We start from the raw sequence: 17,962 nt of genomic DNA, 5'->3' as shown, positions 1-17,962 counted from the left end.
CCATACTAATATACAAAAAACATTTCTACTATCTGAATGATACCGTCATTGTGGTTCTCTAGGTTTGATTTAAGAAAACATCTCTTTCAAAATGTGCTATATTCGCCTTATCAATAGTGTGGAAATCTTCAAAAAGGAATGCTGGGAATCAGCCCTCTGAAATGCATTTGAGAAAAACAGGATAGGATTTTGTAATGTCACACTATTTTGTCTAGGAATGTGATGTAAAAGTATTATAAAGTTCGTATTTCTGTAACTTGTTCAAGCTGTTGGACATTTTGAAAGGAGTCAATATTTGTCTCTTTCAACCTACTGGTGTTGGATTAGAGCTATCAATAAACAAAGATGACAGAAATGGAAAAGGTCAAGAGTAGTAAAGAAGTACCTCAAAGAATTGGACTGGTACCTTTGCATGCAAAGTCCAAAGTGCCAACCATTGCTCTTTGGAGCCACCCATGTGAGAGACAGAGAAATGGATGTAGTAGTTTGGAAATGTAGAATGTTTTAATATTCTTCAGTCAAAGATGATCATTATTTTGTAAATTGCATGTCCTGATAAACGTTTGCACATTTAACACTGTTATGGAGAATGTAGCTGAAAAGAATCAAATCACATTATCGCTCTTTACACTATGAGCATTCAACTGAGATATCTTTTCATCAATGTAAGAAAAGCCCCCGCACTGATGCGCTCTCTTTTGTCTCAATGGAAAAAGCCCTCATGTATGGCGGGGTTCCATGGTGTAATGGTTAGCACTCTGGACTCTGAATCCAGCGATCCGAGTTCAAATCTCGGTGGGACCTGCTTGAATTATGAGATTTAATATTTCACTAATTTCTTAGAATTTGGACTTGGAAAAACATAACGTCAAAGCTTTATACTGAAACTTATCAACGTATAAGTATGTATCTATGTATACATGGCTATATCCATCTAGATAGCGATAATACAATATAAAGAAATGAATTAATCATAAACATAAGTACAGAAGCTGAAAACTAAAAACTGTTCTTTCCCATCCACAATTTGAGCAAGAGGTTCTTTTTCTTTCTCATCTGTATGATCAGTAATAAGATAGTTAATTTTGCTGATTTCTTATCTGACAACATTCTTGACTTACACAGTGCATTTAATTGTGCATTTCTTTGAAAGAGGAATTCAGATTAATACATCTGACATGTCTTTCGAAAGATTCTACTTCATGGTTATGGATTTACTTTAGAAAAACAGAGTGTAAATATCTGTGTGTCTGAATTTCAAGATTGTTATTTAAAAGTTCATCTCTTCTGCCCCCAAAATACACAATTTGATTCCTCAAGTTTTCTTTTAATGAAGGCTTTCCAATTAAAAAAGTTCCTTGTTCCCCTTATCAATACCAGTAAGATTTAAACAAGTAATATCTTGCATCAGCCCCTTGTGATGAGTTTGAGAAAGCGGAGTCAGCTCACAAAATGTCTCATTATTTTGAGCCATTTAATTTCCATGTTTTCTAAAAGTTCTATAATTTGCTCACATCAAATAGACTTTTAAAATACAATCAATAAATTAATGTTTCACTCTACCCGTGTTAGATTTATGATATTTATGAATACACTTGACAGAAAAAGATTTGGTCATAAGTCATGAAAGTGGTCCCACCGAGATTTGAACTCGGATCCTTGGATTCAAAGTCCAAAGTGCTAACCATTACACCATGGAACCTCCCATGTGACAGGGGAGCAAATTGCTGCAGCAATGTGGACATTTCACATTTTTTATTTTCTACAGTCAAAGACAAACAGAATTGTATTACTTTTCTATTCTGTTCAACTTTTGCCCATTGAACTATGTTAGGGAAGTATGTTGCACAAAGGACTCAAGTAACGCTATGACTCTGTTGAACAGTACTTTTTATGTGAGATAAGATTTTGCAATAAAAATTAAGATTTTCCTGTGAATGCAATCTCTTCTGTCAAAACGGAAAGCTCAACCTGGTACAGGTGGGTTGATGGTGTTATGCTTGTCAATCTGGACTCTGAAAACAGGGATCTAAGTACAAAGCTCAGTGGGACTTATCTAAACTTTACGATTTTGTTTCCATTCAGTTCTTAGAAGTATTAATTGGAAAAACATCTCATTTACTTATAAACTTGTACGTATCAACTTATATGTATGTATCTCCCTATATATCGCTATATTTTAAAAAAGAAAATTAGATCAGTACCTTTGAGGCCTCCAAGCAAAAGCTTATATTTCATGATTGCAGATCGACTGTTGAAAATCAGCATGAGAAATGTTTTATTTCACAACTTCCATACTAATATACAAAAAACATTTCTACTATCTGAATGATACCGTCATTGTGGTTCTCTAGGTTTGATTTAAGAAAACATCTCTTTCAAAATGTGCTATATTCGCCTTATCAATAGTGTGGAAATCTTCAAAAAGGAATGCTGGGAATCAGCCCTCTGAAATGCATTTGAGAAAAACAGGATAGGATTTTGTAATGTCACACTATTTTGTCTAGGAATGTGATGTAAAAGTATTATAAAGTTCGTATTTCTGTAACTTGTTCAAGCTGTTGGACATTTTGAAAGGAGTCAATATTTGTCTCTTTCAACCTACTGGTGTTGGATTAGAGCTATCAATAAACAAAGATGACAGAAATGGAAAAGGTCAAGAGTAGTAAAGAAGTACCTCAAAGAATTGGACTGGTACCTTTGCATGCAAAGTCCAAAGTGCCAACCATTGCTCTTTGGAGCCACCCATGTGAGAGACAGAGAAATGGATGTAGTAGTTTGGAAATGTAGAATGTTTTAATATTCTTCAGTCAAAGATGATCATTATTTTGTAAATTGCATGTCCTGATAAACGTTTGCACATTTAACACTGTTATGGAGAATGTAGCTGAAAAGAATCAAATCATATTATCGCTCTTTACACTATGAGCATTCAACTGAGATATCTTTTCATCAATGTAAGAAAAGCCCCCGCACTGATGCGCTCTCTTTTGTCTCAATGGAAAAAGCTCTCGTGTATGGCTGGGTTCCATGGTGTAATGGTTAGCACTCTGGACTCTGAATCCAGCGATCCGAGTTCAAATCTCGGTGGGACCTGCTTGAATTATGAGATTTAATATTTCACTAATTTCTTAGAATTTGGACTTGGAAAAACATAATGTCAAAGCTTTATACTGAAACTTATCAACGTATAAGTATGTATCTATGTATACATGGCTATATCCATCTAGATAGCGATAATACAATATAAAGAAATGAATTAATCATAAACATAAGTACAGAAGCTGAAAACTAAAAACTGTTCTTTCCCATCCACAATTTGAGCAAGAGGTTCTTTTTCTTTCGCATCTGTATGATCAGTAATAAGATAGTTAATTTTGCTGATTTCTTATCTGACAACATTCTTGACTTACACAGTGCATTTAATTGTGCATTTCTTTGAAAGAGGAATTCAGATTAATACATCTGACATGTCTTTCGAAAGATTCTACTTCATGGTTATGGATTTACTTTAGAAAAACAGAGTGTAAATATCTGTGTGTCTGAATTTCAAGATTGTTATTTAAAAGTTCATCTCTTCTGCCCCCAAAATACACAATTTGATTCCTCAAGTTTTCTTTTAATGAAGGCTTTCCAATTAAAAAAGTTCCTTGTTCCCCTTATCAATACCAGTAAGATTTAAACAAGTAATATCTTGCATCAGCCCCTTGTGATGAGTTTGAGAAAGCGGAGTCAGCTCACAAAATGTCTCATTATTTTGAGCCATTTAATTTCCATGTTTTCTAAAAGTTCTATAATTTGCTCACATCAAATAGACTTTTAAAATACAATCAATAAATTAATGTTTCACTCTACCCGTGTTAGATTTATGATATTTATGAATACACTTGACAGAAAAAGATTTGGTCATAAGTCATGAAAGTGGTCCCACCGAGATTTGAACTCGGATCCTTGGATTCAAAGTCCAAAGTGCTAACCATTACACCATGGAACCTCCCATGTGACAGGGGAGCAAATTGCTGCAGCAATGTGGACATTTCACATTTTTTATTTTCTACAGTCAAAGACAAACAGAATTGTATTACTTTTCTATTCTGTTCAACTTTTGCCCATTGAACTATGTTAGGGAAGTATGTTGCACAAAGGACTCAAGTAACGCTATGACTCTGTTGAACAGTACTTTTTATGTGAGATAAGATTTTGCAATAAAAATTAAGATTTCCCTGTGAATGCAATCTCTTCTGTCAAAACGGAAAGCTCAACCTGGTACAGGTGGGTTGATGGTGTTATGCTTGTCAATCTGGACTCTGAAAACAGGGATCTAAGTACAAAGCTCAGTGGGACTTATCTAAACTTTACGATTTTGTTTCCATTCAGTTCTTAGAAGTATTAATTGGAAAAACATCTCATTTACTTATAAACTTGTACGTATCAACTTATATGTATGTATCTCCCTATATATCGCTATATGTCTATGTATATTTATCGGAAAATATAAATATATACATTATGAAAATACATATAATTAATAGAGGTGAAAATAATGAACAGTTGTTGCCTCTCCGCATTTGAAACATGAGCGCCTTCTCCTTCCTCTTCTATATGTCCTGAAATTGAGATAGTCACTTTTTAATCAATTATGATCTAACAACATAGTTGATTTGTACAAAGCATATCATACGATCTGTGAATAATTTAAAAAAGAAAATTAGATCAGTACCTTTGAGGCCTCCAAGCAAAAGCTTATATTTCATGATTGCAGATCGACTGTTGAAAATCAGCATGAGAAATGTTTTATTTCACAACTTCCATACTAATATACAAAAAACATTTCTACTATCTGAATGATACCGTCATTGTGGTTCTCTAGGTTTGATTTAAGAAAACATCTCTTTCAAAATGTGCTATATTCGCCTTATCAATAGTGTGGAAATCTTCAAAAAGGAATGCTGGGAATCAGCCCTCTGAAATGCATTTGAGAAAAACAGGATAGGATTTTGTAATGTCACACTATTTTGTCTAGGAATGTGATGTAAAAGTATTATAAAGTTCGTATTTCTGTAACTTGTTCAAGCTGTTGGACATTTTGAAAGGAGTCAATATTTGTCTCTTTCAACCTACTGGTGTTGGATTAGAGCTATCAATAAACAAAGATGACAGAAATGGAAAAGGTCAAGAGTAGTAAAGAAGTACCTCAAAGAATTGGACTGGTACCTTTGCATGCAAAGTCCAAAGTGCCAACCATTGCTCTTTGGAGCCACCCATGTGAGAGACAGAGAAATGGATGTAGTAGTTTGGAAATGTAGAATGTTTTAATATTCTTCAGTCAAAGATGATCATTATTTTGTAAATTGCATGTCCTGATAAACGTTTGCACATTTAACACTGTTATGGAGAATGTAGCTGAAAAGAATCAAATCACATTATCGCTCTTTACACTATGAGCATTCAACTGAGATATCTTTTCATCAATGTAAGAAAAGCCCCCGCACTGATGCGCTCTCTTTTGTCTCAATGGAAAAAGCCCTCATGTATGGCGGGGTTCCATGGTGTAATGGTTAGCACTCTGGACTCTGAATCCAGCGATCCGAGTTCAAATCTCGGTGGGACCTGCTTGAATTATGAGATTTAATATTTCACTAATTTCTTAGAATTTGGACTTGGAAAAACATAACGTCAAAGCTTTATACTGAAACTTATCAACGTATAAGTATGTATCTATGTATACATGGCTATATCCATCTAGATAGCGATAATACAATATAAAGAAATGAATTAATCATAAACATAAGTACAGAAGCTGAAAACTAAAAACTGTTCTTTCCCATCCACAATTTGAGCAAGAGGTTCTTTTTCTTTCTCATCTGTATGATCAGTAATAAGATAGTTAATTTTGCTGATTTCTTATCTGACAACATTCTTGACTTACACAGTGCATTTAATTGTGCATTTCTTTGAAAGAGGAATTCAGATTAATACATCTGACATGTCTTTCGAAAGATTCTACTTCATGGTTATGGATTTACTTTAGAAAAACAGAGTGTAAATATCTGTGTGTCTGAATTTCAAGATTGTTATTTAAAAGTTCATCTCTTCTGCCCCCAAAATACACAATTTGATTCCTCAAGTTTTCTTTTAATGAAGGCTTTCCAATTAAAAAAGTTCCTTGTTCCCCTTATCAATACCAGTAAGATTTAAACAAGTAATATCTTGCATCAGCCCCTTGTGATGAGTTTGAGAAAGCGGAGTCAGCTCACAAAATGTCTCATTATTTTGAGCCATTTAATTTCCATGTTTTCTAAAAGTTCTATAATTTGCTCACATCAAATAGACTTTTAAAATACAATCAATAAATTAATGTTTCACTCTACCCGTGTTAGATTTATGATATTTATGAATACACTTGACAGAAAAAGATTTGGTCATAAGTCATGAAAGTGGTCCCACCGAGATTTGAACTCGGATCCTTGGATTCAAAGTCCAAAGTGCTAACCATTACACCATGGAACCTCCCATGTGACAGGGGAGCAAATTGCTGCAGCAATGTGGACATTTCACATTTTTTATTTTCTACAGTCAAAGACAAACAGAATTGTATTACTTTTCTATTCTGTTCAACTTTTGCCCATTGAACTATGTTAGGGAAGTATGTTGCACAAAGGACTCAAGTAACGCTATGACTCTGTTGAACAGTACTTTTTATGTGAGATAAGATTTTGCAATAAAAATTAAGATTTTCCTGTGAATGCAATCTCTTCTGTCAAAACGGAAAGCTCAACCTGGTACAGGTGGGTTGATGGTGTTATGCTTGTCAATCTGGACTCTGAAAACAGGGATCTAAGTACAAAGCTCAGTGGGACTTATCTAAACTTTACGATTTTGTTTCCATTCAGTTCTTAGAAGTATTAATTGGAAAAACATCTCATTTACTTATAAACTTGTACGTATCAACTTATATGTATGTATCTCCCTATATATCGCTATATGTCTATGTATATTTATCGGAAAATATAAATATATACATTATGAAAATACATATAATTAATAGAGGTGAAAATAATGAACAGTTGTTGCCTCTCCGCATTTGAAACATGAGCGCCTTCTCCTTCCTCTTCTATATGTCCTGAAATTGAGATAGTCACTTTTTAATCAATTATGATCTAACAACATAGTTGATTTGTACAAAGCATATCATACGATCTGTGAATAATTTAAAAAAGAAAATTAGATCAGTACCTTTGAGGCCTCCAAGCAAAAGCTTATATTTCATGATTGCAGATCGACTGTTGAAAATCAGCATGAGAAATGTTTTATTTCACAACTTCCATACTAATATACAAAAAACATTTCTACTATCTGAATGATACCGTCATTGTGGTTCTCTAGGTTTGATTTAAGAAAACATCTCTTTCAAAATGTGCTATATTCGCCTTATCAATAGTGTGGAAATCTTCAAAAAGGAATGCTGGGAATCAGCCCTCTGAAATGCATTTGAGAAAAACAGGATAGGATTTTGTAATGTCACACTATTTTGTCTAGGAATGTGATGTAAAAGTATTATAAAGTTCGTATTTCTGTAACTTGTTCAAGCTGTTGGACATTTTGAAAGGAGTCAATATTTGTCTCTTTCAACCTACTGGTGTTGGATTAGAGCTATCAATAAACAAAGATGACAGAAATGGAAAAGGTCAAGAGTAGTAAAGAAGTACCTCAAAGAATTGGACTGGTACCTTTGCATGCAAAGTCCAAAGTGCCAACCATTGCTCTTTGGAGCCACCCATGTGAGAGACAGAGAAATGGATGTAGTAGTTTGGAAATGTAGAATGTTTTAATATTCTTCAGTCAAAGATGATCATTATTTTGTAAATTGCATGTCCTGATAAACGTTTGCACATTTAACACTGTTATGGAGAATGTAGCTGAAAAGAATCAAATCACATTATCGCTCTTTACACTATGAGCATTCAACTGAGATATCTTTTCATCAATGTAAGAAAAGCCCCCGCACTGATGCGCTCTCTTTTGTCTCAATGGAAAAAGCCCTCATGTATGGCGGGGTTCCATGGTGTAATGGTTAGCACTCTGAATCCAGCGATCCGAGTTCAAATCTCGGTGGGACCTGCTTGAATTATGAGATTTAATATTTCACTAATTTCTTAGAATTTGGACTTGGAAAAACATAACGTCAAAGCTTTATACTGAAACTTATCAACGTATAAGTATGTATCTATGTATACATGGCTATATCCATCTAGATAGCGATAATACAATATAAAGAAATGAATTAATCATAAACATAAGTACAGAAGCTGAAAACTAAAAACTGTTCTTTCCCATCCACAATTTGAGCAAGAGGTTCTTTTTCTTTCTCATCTGTATGATCAGTAATAAGATAGTTAATTTTGCTGATTTCTTATCTGACAACATTCTTGACTTACACAGTGCATTTAATTGTGCATTTCTTTGAAAGAGGAATTCAGATTAATACATCTGACATGTCTTTCGAAAGATTCTACTTCATGGTTATGGATTTACTTTAGAAAAACAGAGTGTAAATATCTGTGTGTCTGAATTTCAAGATTGTTATTTAAAAGTTCATCTCTTCTGCCCCCAAAATACACAATTTGATTCCTCAAGTTTTCTTTTAATGAAGGCTTTCCAATTAAAAAAGTTCCTTGTTCCCCTTATCAATAACAGTAAGATTTAAACAAGTAATATCTTGCATCAGCCCCTTGTGATGAGTTTGAGAAAACAGAGTCAGCTCACAAAATGTCTCATTATTTTGAGCCATTTAATTTCCATGTTTTCTAAAAGTTCTATAATTTGCTCACATCAAATAGACTTTTAAAATACAATCAATAAATTAATGTTTCACTCTACCCGTGTTAGATTTATGATATTTATGAATACACTTGACAGAAAAAGATTTGGTCATAAGTCATGAAAGTGGTCCCACCGAGATTTGAACTCGGATCCTTGGATTCAAAGTCCAAAGTGCTAACCATTACACCATGGAACCTCCCATGTGACAGGGGAGCAAATTGCTGCAGCAATGTGGACATTTCACATTTTTTATTTTCTACAGTCAAAGACAAACAGAATTGTATTACTTTTCTATTCTGTTCAACTTTTGCCCATTGAACTATGTTAGGGAAGTATGTTGCACAAAGGACTCAAGTAACGCTATGACTCTGTTGAACAGTACTTTTTATGTGAGATAAGATTTTGCAATAAAAATTAAGATTTCCCTGTGAATGCAATCTCTTCTGTCAAAACGGAAAGCTCAACCTGGTACAGGTGGGTTGATGGTGTTATGCTTGTCAATCTGGACTCTGAAAACAGGGATCTAAGTACAAAGCTCAGTGGGACTTATCTAAACTTTACGATTTTGTTTCCATTCAGTTCTTAGAAGTATTAATTGGAAAAACATCTCATTTACTTATAAACTTGTACGTATCAACTTATATGTATGTATCTCCCTATATATCGCTATATGTCTATGTATATTTATCGGAAAATGTAAATATATACATTATAAAAATGCATATAATTAATAGAGGTGAAAATAATGAACAGTTGTTGCCTCTCCGCATTTGAAACATGAGCGCCTTCTCCTTCCTCTTCTATATGTCCTGAAATTGAGATAGTCACTTTTTAATCAATTTTGATCTAACAACATAGTTGATTTGTACAAAGCATATCATACGATCTGTGAATAATTTAAAAAAAGAAAATTAGATCAGTACCTTTGAGGCCTCCAAGCAAAAGCTTATATTTCATGATTGCAGATCGACTGTTGAAAATCAGCATGAGAAATGTTTTATTTCACAACTTCCATACTAATATACAAAAAACATTTCTACTATCTGAATGATACCGTCATTGTGGTTCTCTAGGTTTGATTTAAGAAAACATCTCTTTCAAAATGTGCTATATTCGCCTTATCAATAGTGTGGAAATCTTCAAAAAGGAATGCTGGGAATCAGCCCTCTGAAATGCATTTGAGAAAAACAGGATAGGATTTTGTAATGTCACACTATTTTGTCTAGGAATGTGATGTAAAAGTATTATAAAGTTCGTATTTCTGTAACTTGTTCAAGCTGTTGGACATTTTGAAAGGAGTCAATATTTGTCTCTTTCAACCTACTGGTGTTGGATTAGAGCTATCAATAAACAAAGATGACAGAAATGGAAAAGGTCAAGAGTAGTAAAGAAGTACCTCAAAGAATTGGACTGGTACCTTTGCATGCAAAGTCCAAAGTGCCAACAATTGCTCTTTGGAGCCACCCATGTGAGAGACAGAGAAATGGATGTAGTAGTTTGGAAATGTAGAATGTTTTAATATTCTTCAGTCAAAGATGATCATTATTTTGTAAATTGCATGTCCTGATAAACGTTTGCACATTTAACACTGTTATGGAGAATGTAGCTGAAAAGAATCAAATCATATTATCGCTCTTTACACTATGAGCATTCAACTGAGATATCTTTTCATCAATATAAGAAAAGCCCCCGCACTGATGTGCTCTCTTTTGTCTCAATGGAAAAAGCTCTTGTGTATGGCTGGGTTCCATGGTGTAATGGTTAGCACTCCGGACTCTGAATCCAGCGATCCGAGTTCAAATCTCGGTGGGACCTGCTTGAATTATGAGATTTAATATTTCACTAATTTCTTAGAATTTGGACTTGGAAAAACATAACGTCAAAGCTTTATACTGAAACTTATCAACGTATAAGTATGTATCTATGTGTACATGGCTATATCCATCTAGATAGCGATAATACAATATAAAGAAATGAATTAATCATAAACATAAGTACAGAAGCTGAAAACTAAAAACTGTTCTTTCCCATCCACAATTTGAGCAAGAGGTTCTTTTTCTTTCTCATCTGTATGATCAGTAATAAGATAGTTAATTTTGCTGATTTCTTATCTGACAACATTCTTGACTTACACAGTGCATTTAATTGTGCATTTCTTTGAAAGAGGAATTCAGATTAATACATCTGACATGTCTTTCAAAAGATTCTACTTCATGGTTATGGATTTACTTTAGAAAAACAGAGTGTAAATATCTGTGTGTCTGAATTTCAAGATTGTTATTTAAAAGTTCATCTCTTCTGCCCCCAAAATACACAATTTGATTCCTCAAGTTTTCTTTTAATGAAGGCTTTCCAATTAAAAAAGTTCCTTGTTCCCCTTATCAATAACAGTAAGATTTAAACAAGTAATATCTTGCATCAGCCCCTTGTGATGAGTTTGAGAAAACAGAGTCAGCTCACAAAATGTCTCATTATTTTGAGCCATTTAATTTCCATGTTTTCTAAAAGTTCTATAATTTGCTCACATCAAATAGACTTTTAAAATACAATCAATAAATTAATGTTTCACTCTACCCGTGTTAGATTTATGATATTTATGAATACACTTGACAGAAAAAGATTTGGTCATAAGTCATGAAAGTGGTCCCACCGAGATTTGAACTCGGATCCTTGGATTCAAAGTCCAAAGTGCTAACCATTACACCATGGAACCTCCCATGTGACAGGGGAGCAAATTGCTGCAGCAATGTGGACATTTCACATTTTTTATTTTCTACAGTCAAAGACAAACAGAATTGTATTACTTTTCTATTCTGTTCAACTTTTGCCCATTGAACTATGTTAGGGAAGTATGTTGCACAAAGGACTCAAGTAACGCTATGACTCTGTTGAACAGTACTTTTTATGTGAGATAAGATTTTGCAATAAAAATTAAGATTTCCCTGTGAATGCAATCTCTTCTGTCAAAACGGAAAGCTCAACCTGGTACAGGTGGGTTGATGGTGTTATGCTTGTCAATCTGGACTCTGAAAACAGGGATCTAAGTACAAAGCTCAGTGGGACTTATCTAAACTTTACGATTTTGTTTCCATTCAGTTCTTAGAAGTATTAATTGGAAAAACATCTCATTTACTTATAAACTTGTACGTATCAACTTATATGTATGTATCTCCCTATATATCGCTATATGTCTATGTATATTTATCGGAAAATGTAAATATATACATTATAAAAATGCATATAATTAATAGAGGTGAAAATAATGAACAGTTGTTGCCTCTCCGCATTTGAAACATGAGCGCCTTCTCCTTCCTCTTCTATATGTCCTGAAATTGAGATAGTCACTTTTTAATCAATTTTGATCTAACAACATAGTTGATTTGTACAAAGCATATCATACGATCTGTGAATAATTTAAAAAAAGAAAATTAGATCAGTACCTTTGAGGCCTCCAAGCAAAAGCTTATATTTCATGATTGCAGATCGACTGTTGAAAATCAGCATGAGAAATGTTTTATTTCACAACTTCCATACTAATATACAAAAAACATTTCTACTATCTGATTGATACCGTCATTGTGGTTCTCTAGGTTTGATTTAAGAAAACATCTCTTTCAAAATGTGCTATATTCGCCTTATCAATAGTGTGGAAATCTTCAAAAAGGAATGCTGGGAATCAGCCCTCTGAAATGCATTTGAGAAAAACAGGATAGGATTTTGTAATGTCACACTATTTTGTCTAGGAATGTGATGTAAAAGTATTATAAAGTTCGTATTTCTGTAACTTGTTCAAGCTGTTGGACATTTTGAAAGGAGTCAATATTTGTCTCTTTCAACCTACTGGTGTTGGATTAGAGCTATCAATAAACAAAGATGACAGAAATGGAAAAGGTCAAGAGTAGTAAAGAAGTACCTCAAAGAATTGGACTGGTACCTTTGCATGCAAAGTCCAAAGTGCCAACAATTGCTCTTTGGAGCCACCCATGTGAGAGACAGAGAAATGGATGTAGTAGTTTGGAAATGTAGAATGTTTTAATATTCTTCAGTCAAAGATGATCATTATTTTGTAAATTGCATGTCCTGATAAACGTTTGCACATTTAACACTGTTATGGAGAATGTAGCTGAAAAGAATCAAATCATATTATCGCTCTTTACACTATGAGCATTCAACTGAGATATCTTTTCATCAATATAAGAAAAGCCCCCGCACTGATGCGCTCTCTTTTGTCTCAATGGAAAAAGCTCTCGTGTATGGCTGGGTTCCATGGTGTAATGGTTAGCACTCTGGACTCTGAATCCAGCGATCCGAGTTCAAATCTCGGTGGGACCTGCTTGAATTATGAGATTTAATATTTCACTAATTTCTTAGAATTTGGACTTGGAAAAACATAACGTCAAAGCTTTATACTGAAACTTATCAACGTATAAGTATGTATCTATGTGTACATGGCTATATCCATCTAGATAGCGATAATACAATATAAAGAAATGAATTAATCATAAACATAAGTACAGAAGCTGAAAACTAAAAACTGTTCTTTCCCATCCACAATTTGAGCAAGAGGTTCTTTTTCTTTCTCATCTGTATGATCAGTAATAAGATAGTTAATTTTGCTGATTTCTTATCTGACAACATTCTTGACTTACACAGTGCATTTAATTGTGCATTTCTTTGAAAGAGGAATTCAGATTAATACATCTGACATGTCTTTCGAAAGATTCTACTTCATGGTTATGGATTTACTTTAGAAAAACAGAGTGTAAATATCTGTGTGTCTGAATTTCAAGATTGTTATTTAAAAGTTCATCTCTTCTGCCCCCAAAATACACAATTTGATTCCTCAAGTTTTCTTTTAATGAAGGCTTTCCAATTAAAAAAGTTCCTTGTTCCCCTTATCAATACCAGTAAGATTTAAACAAGTAATATCTTGCATCAGCCCCTTGTGATGAGTTTGAGAAAGCGGAGTCAGCTCACAAAATGTCTCATTATTTTGAGCCATTTAATTTCCATGTTTTCTAAAAGTTCTATAATTTGCTCACATCAAATAGACTTTTAAAATACAATCAATAAATTAATGTTTCACTCTACCCGTGTTAGATTTATGATATTTATGAATACACTTGACAGAAAAAGATTTGGTCATAAGTCATGAAAGTGGTCCCACCGAGATTTGAACTCGGATCCTTGGATTCAAAGTCCAAAGTGCTAACCATTACACCATGGAACCTCCCATGTGACAGGGGAGCAAATTGCTGCAGCAATGTGGACATTTCACATTTTTTATTTTCTACAGTCAAAGACAAACAGAATTGTATTACTTTTCTATTCTGTTCAACTTTTGCCCATTGAACTATGTTAGGGAAGTATGTTGCACAAAGGACTCAAGTAACGCTATGACTCTGTTGAACAGTACTTTTTATGTGAGATAAGATTTTGCAATAAAAATTAAGATTTCCCTGTGAATGCAATCTCTTCTGTCAAAACGGAAAGCTCAACCTGGTACAGGTGGGTTGATGGTGTTATGCTTGTCAATCTGGACTCTGAAAACAGGGATCTAAGTACAAAGCTCAGTGGGACTTATCTAAACTTTACGATTTTGTTTCAATTCAGTTCTTAGAAGTATTAATTGGAAAAACATCTCATTTACTTATAAACTTGTACGTATCAACTTATATGTATGTATCTCCCTATATATCGCTATATGTCTATGTATATTTATCGGAAAATATAAATATATACATTATGAAAATACATATAATTAATAGAGGTGAAAATAATGAACAGTTGTTGCCTCTCCGCATTTGAAACATGAGCGCCTTCTCCTTCCTCTTCTATATGTCCTGAAATTGAGATAGCCACTTTTTAATCAATTTTGATCTAACAACATAGTTGATTTGTACAAAGCATATCATACGATCTGTGAATAATTTAAAAAAAGAAAATTAGATCAGTACCTTTGAGGCCTCCAAGCAAAAGCTTATATTTCATGATTGCAGATCGACTGTTGAAAATCAGCATGAGAAATGTTTTATTTCACAACTTCCATACTAATATACAAAAAACATTTCTACTATCTGAATGATACCGTCATTGTGGTTCTCTAGGTTTGATTTAAGAAAACATCTCTTTCAAAATGTGCTATATTCGCCTTATCAATAGTGTGGAAATCTTCAAAAAGGAATGCTGGGAATCAGCCCTCTGAAATGCATTTGAGAAAAACAGGATAGGATTTTGTAATGTCACACTATTTTGTCTAGGAATGTGATGTAAAAGTATTATAAAGTTCGTATTTCTGTAACTTGTTCAAGCTGTTGGACATTTTGAAAGGAGTCAATATTTGTCTCTTTCAACCTACTGGTGTTGGATTAGAGCTATCAATAAACAAAGATGACAGAAATGGAAAAGGTCAAGAGTAGTAAAGAAGTACCTCAAAGAATTGGACTGGTACCTTTGCATGCAAAGTCCAAAGTGCCAACAATTGCTCTTTGGAGCCACCCATGTGAGAGACAGAGAAATGGATGTAGTAGTTTGGAAATGTAGAATGTTTTAATATTCTTCAGTCAAAGATGATCATTATTTTGTAAATTGCATGTCCTGATAAACGTTTGCACATTTAACACTGTTATGGAGAATGTAGCTGAAAAGAATCAAATCATATTATCGCTCTTTACACTATGAGCATTCAACTGAGATATCTTTTCATCAATATAAGAAAAGCCCCCGCACTGATGCGCTCTCTTTTGTCTCAATGGAAAAAGCTCTCGTGTATGGCTGGGTTCCATGGTGTAATGGTTAGCACTCTGGACTCTGAATCCAGCGATCCGAGTTCAAATCTCGGTGGGACCTGCTTGAATTATGAGATTTAATATTTCACTAATTTCTTAGAATTTGGACTTGGAAAAACATAACGTCAAAGCTTTATACTGAAACTTATCAACGTATAAGTATGTATCTATGTGTACATGGCTATATCCATCTAGATAGCGATAATACAATATAAAGAAATGAATTAATCATAAACATAAGTACAGAAGCTGAAAACTAAAAACTGTTCTTTCCCATCCACAATTTGAGCAAGAGGTTCTTTTTCTTTCTCATCTGTATGATCAGTAATAAGATAGTTAATTTTGCTGATTTCTTATCTGACAACATTCTTGACTTACACAGTGCATTTAATTGTGCATTTCTTTGAAAGAGGAATTCAGATTAATACATCTGACATGTCTTTCGAAAGATTCTACTTCATGGTTATGGATTTACTTTAGAAAAACAGAGTGTAAATATCTGTGTGTCTGAATTTCAAGATTGTTATTTAAAAGTTCATCTCTTCTGCCCCCAAAATACACAATTTGATTCCTCAAGTTTTCTTTTAATGAAGGCTTTCCAATTAAAAAAGTTCCTTGTTCCCCTTATCAATACCAGTAAGATTTAAACAAGTAATATCTTGCATCAGCCCCTTGTGATGAGTTTGAGAAAGCGGAGTCAGCTCACAAAATGTCTCATTATTTTGAGCCATTTAATTTCCATGTTTTCTAAAAGTTCTATAATTTGCTCACATCAAATAGACTTTTAAAATACAATCAATAAATTAATGTTTCACTCTACCCGTGTTAGATTTATGATATTTATGAATACACTTGACAGAAAAAGATTTGGTCATAAGTCATGAAAGTGGTCCCACCGAGATTTGAACTCGGATCCTTGGATTCAAAGTCCAAAGTGCTAACCATTACACCATGGAACCTCCCATGTGACAGGGGAGCAAATTGCTGCAGCAATGTGGACATTTCACATTTTTTATTTTCTACAGTCAAAGACAAACAGAATTGTATTACTTTTCTATTCTGTTCAACTTTTGCCCATTGAACTATGTTAGGGAAGTATGTTGCACAAAGGACTCAAGTAACGCTATGACTCTGTTGAACAGTACTTTTTATGTGAGATAAGATTTTGCAATAAAAATTAAGATTTCCCTGTGAATGCAATCTCTTCTGTCAAAACGGAAAGCTCAACCTGGTACAGGTGGGTTGATGGTGTTATGCTTGTCAATCTGGACTCTGAAAACAGGGATCTAAGTACAAAGCTCAGTGGGACTTATCTAAACTTTACGATTTTGTTTCCATTCAGTTCTTAGAAGTATTAATTGGAAAAACATCTCATTTACTTATAAACTTGTACGTATCAACTTATATGTATGTATCTCCCTATATATCGCTATATGTCTATGTATATTTATCGGAAAATATAAATATATACATTATGAAAATACATATAATTAATAGAGGTGAAAATAATGAACAGTTGTTGCCTCTCCGCATTTGAAACATGAGCGCCTTCTCCTTCCTCTTCTATATGTCCTGAAATTGAGATAGTCACTTTTTAATCAATTATGATCTAACAACATAGTTGATTTGTACAAAGCATATCATACGATCTGTGAATAATTTAAAAAAGAAAATTAGATCAGTACCTTTGAGGCCTCCAAGCAAAAGCTTATATTTCATGATTGCAGATCGACTGTTGAAAATCAGCATGAGAAATGTTTTATTTCACAACTTCCATACTAATATACAAAAAACATTTCTACTATCTGATTGATACCGTCATTGTGTTTCTCTAGGTTTGATTTAAGAAAACATCTCTTTCAAAATGTGCTATATTCGCCTTATCAATAGTGTGGAAATCTTCAAAAAGGAATGCTGGGAATCAGCCCTCTGAAATGCATTTGAGAAAAACAGGATAGGATTTTGTAATGTCACACTATTTTGTCTAGGAATGTGATGTAAAAGTATTATAAAGTTCGTATTTCTGTAACTTGTTCAAGCTGTTGGACATTTTGAAAGGAGTCAATATTTGTCTCTTTCAACCTACTGGTGTTGGATTAGAGCTATCAATAAACAAAGATGACAGAAATGGAAAAGGTCAAGAGTAGTAAAGAAGTACCTCAAAGAATTGGACTGGTACCTTTGCATGCAAAGTCCAAAGTGCCAACCATTGCTCTTTGGAGCCACCCATGTGAGAGACAGAGAAATGGATGTAGTAGTTTGGAAATGTAGAATGTTTTAATATTCTTCAGTCAAAGATTATCATTATTTTGTAAATTGCATGTCCTGATAAACGTTTGCACATTTAACAC

General features: G+C 33.7%; 12 non-coding genes across 12 annotated transcripts; 5 read left to right on the top strand and 7 right to left on the bottom strand.

The window, feature by feature from the left end:
- The first annotated feature begins 732 nt into the window (after positions 1–732).
- TRNAQ-CUG (transfer RNA glutamine (anticodon CUG)) lies at positions 733–804 on the top strand. Its single transcript has one exon. It is a non-coding gene; the product is annotated as a tRNA-Gln (tRNA).
- Positions 805–1,630: 826 nt separating this feature from the next.
- On the bottom strand, positions 1,631–1,702 carry TRNAQ-UUG (transfer RNA glutamine (anticodon UUG)). The gene has a single exon. It is a non-coding gene; the product is annotated as a tRNA-Gln (tRNA).
- A 1,322-nt stretch (positions 1,703–3,024) lies between these two features.
- Positions 3,025–3,096, top strand: TRNAQ-CUG (transfer RNA glutamine (anticodon CUG)). The gene has a single exon. It is a non-coding gene; the product is annotated as a tRNA-Gln (tRNA).
- Positions 3,097–3,922: 826 nt separating this feature from the next.
- On the bottom strand, positions 3,923–3,994 carry TRNAQ-UUG (transfer RNA glutamine (anticodon UUG)). Its single transcript has one exon. It is a non-coding gene; the product is annotated as a tRNA-Gln (tRNA).
- Positions 3,995–5,540: 1,546 nt separating this feature from the next.
- Positions 5,541–5,612, top strand: TRNAQ-CUG (transfer RNA glutamine (anticodon CUG)). The gene has a single exon. It is a non-coding gene; the product is annotated as a tRNA-Gln (tRNA).
- An 826-nt stretch (positions 5,613–6,438) lies between these two features.
- TRNAQ-UUG (transfer RNA glutamine (anticodon UUG)) lies at positions 6,439–6,510 on the bottom strand. The gene has a single exon. It is a non-coding gene; the product is annotated as a tRNA-Gln (tRNA).
- Positions 6,511–8,947: 2,437 nt separating this feature from the next.
- Positions 8,948–9,019, bottom strand: TRNAQ-UUG (transfer RNA glutamine (anticodon UUG)). The gene has a single exon. It is a non-coding gene; the product is annotated as a tRNA-Gln (tRNA).
- A 2,445-nt stretch (positions 9,020–11,464) lies between these two features.
- On the bottom strand, positions 11,465–11,536 carry TRNAQ-UUG (transfer RNA glutamine (anticodon UUG)). Its single transcript has one exon. It is a non-coding gene; the product is annotated as a tRNA-Gln (tRNA).
- Positions 11,537–13,083: 1,547 nt separating this feature from the next.
- On the top strand, positions 13,084–13,155 carry TRNAQ-CUG (transfer RNA glutamine (anticodon CUG)). The gene has a single exon. It is a non-coding gene; the product is annotated as a tRNA-Gln (tRNA).
- An 826-nt stretch (positions 13,156–13,981) lies between these two features.
- On the bottom strand, positions 13,982–14,053 carry TRNAQ-UUG (transfer RNA glutamine (anticodon UUG)). Its single transcript has one exon. It is a non-coding gene; the product is annotated as a tRNA-Gln (tRNA).
- Positions 14,054–15,600: 1,547 nt separating this feature from the next.
- On the top strand, positions 15,601–15,672 carry TRNAQ-CUG (transfer RNA glutamine (anticodon CUG)). Its single transcript has one exon. It is a non-coding gene; the product is annotated as a tRNA-Gln (tRNA).
- An 826-nt stretch (positions 15,673–16,498) lies between these two features.
- On the bottom strand, positions 16,499–16,570 carry TRNAQ-UUG (transfer RNA glutamine (anticodon UUG)). The gene has a single exon. It is a non-coding gene; the product is annotated as a tRNA-Gln (tRNA).
- Positions 16,571–17,962: the final 1,392 nt, after the last annotated feature.

The sequence above is a fragment of the Lissotriton vulgaris genome, unplaced genomic scaffold (genome assembly GCF_964263255.1).
Source record: "Lissotriton vulgaris unplaced genomic scaffold, aLisVul1.2 SCAFFOLD_714, whole genome shotgun sequence".
Lineage (NCBI taxonomy): Eukaryota > Metazoa > Chordata > Amphibia > Caudata > Salamandridae > Lissotriton > Lissotriton vulgaris.
The sequence above is the reverse complement of the archived record's forward strand: the minus strand, read 5'-3'. Positions and strand labels throughout refer to the sequence as shown.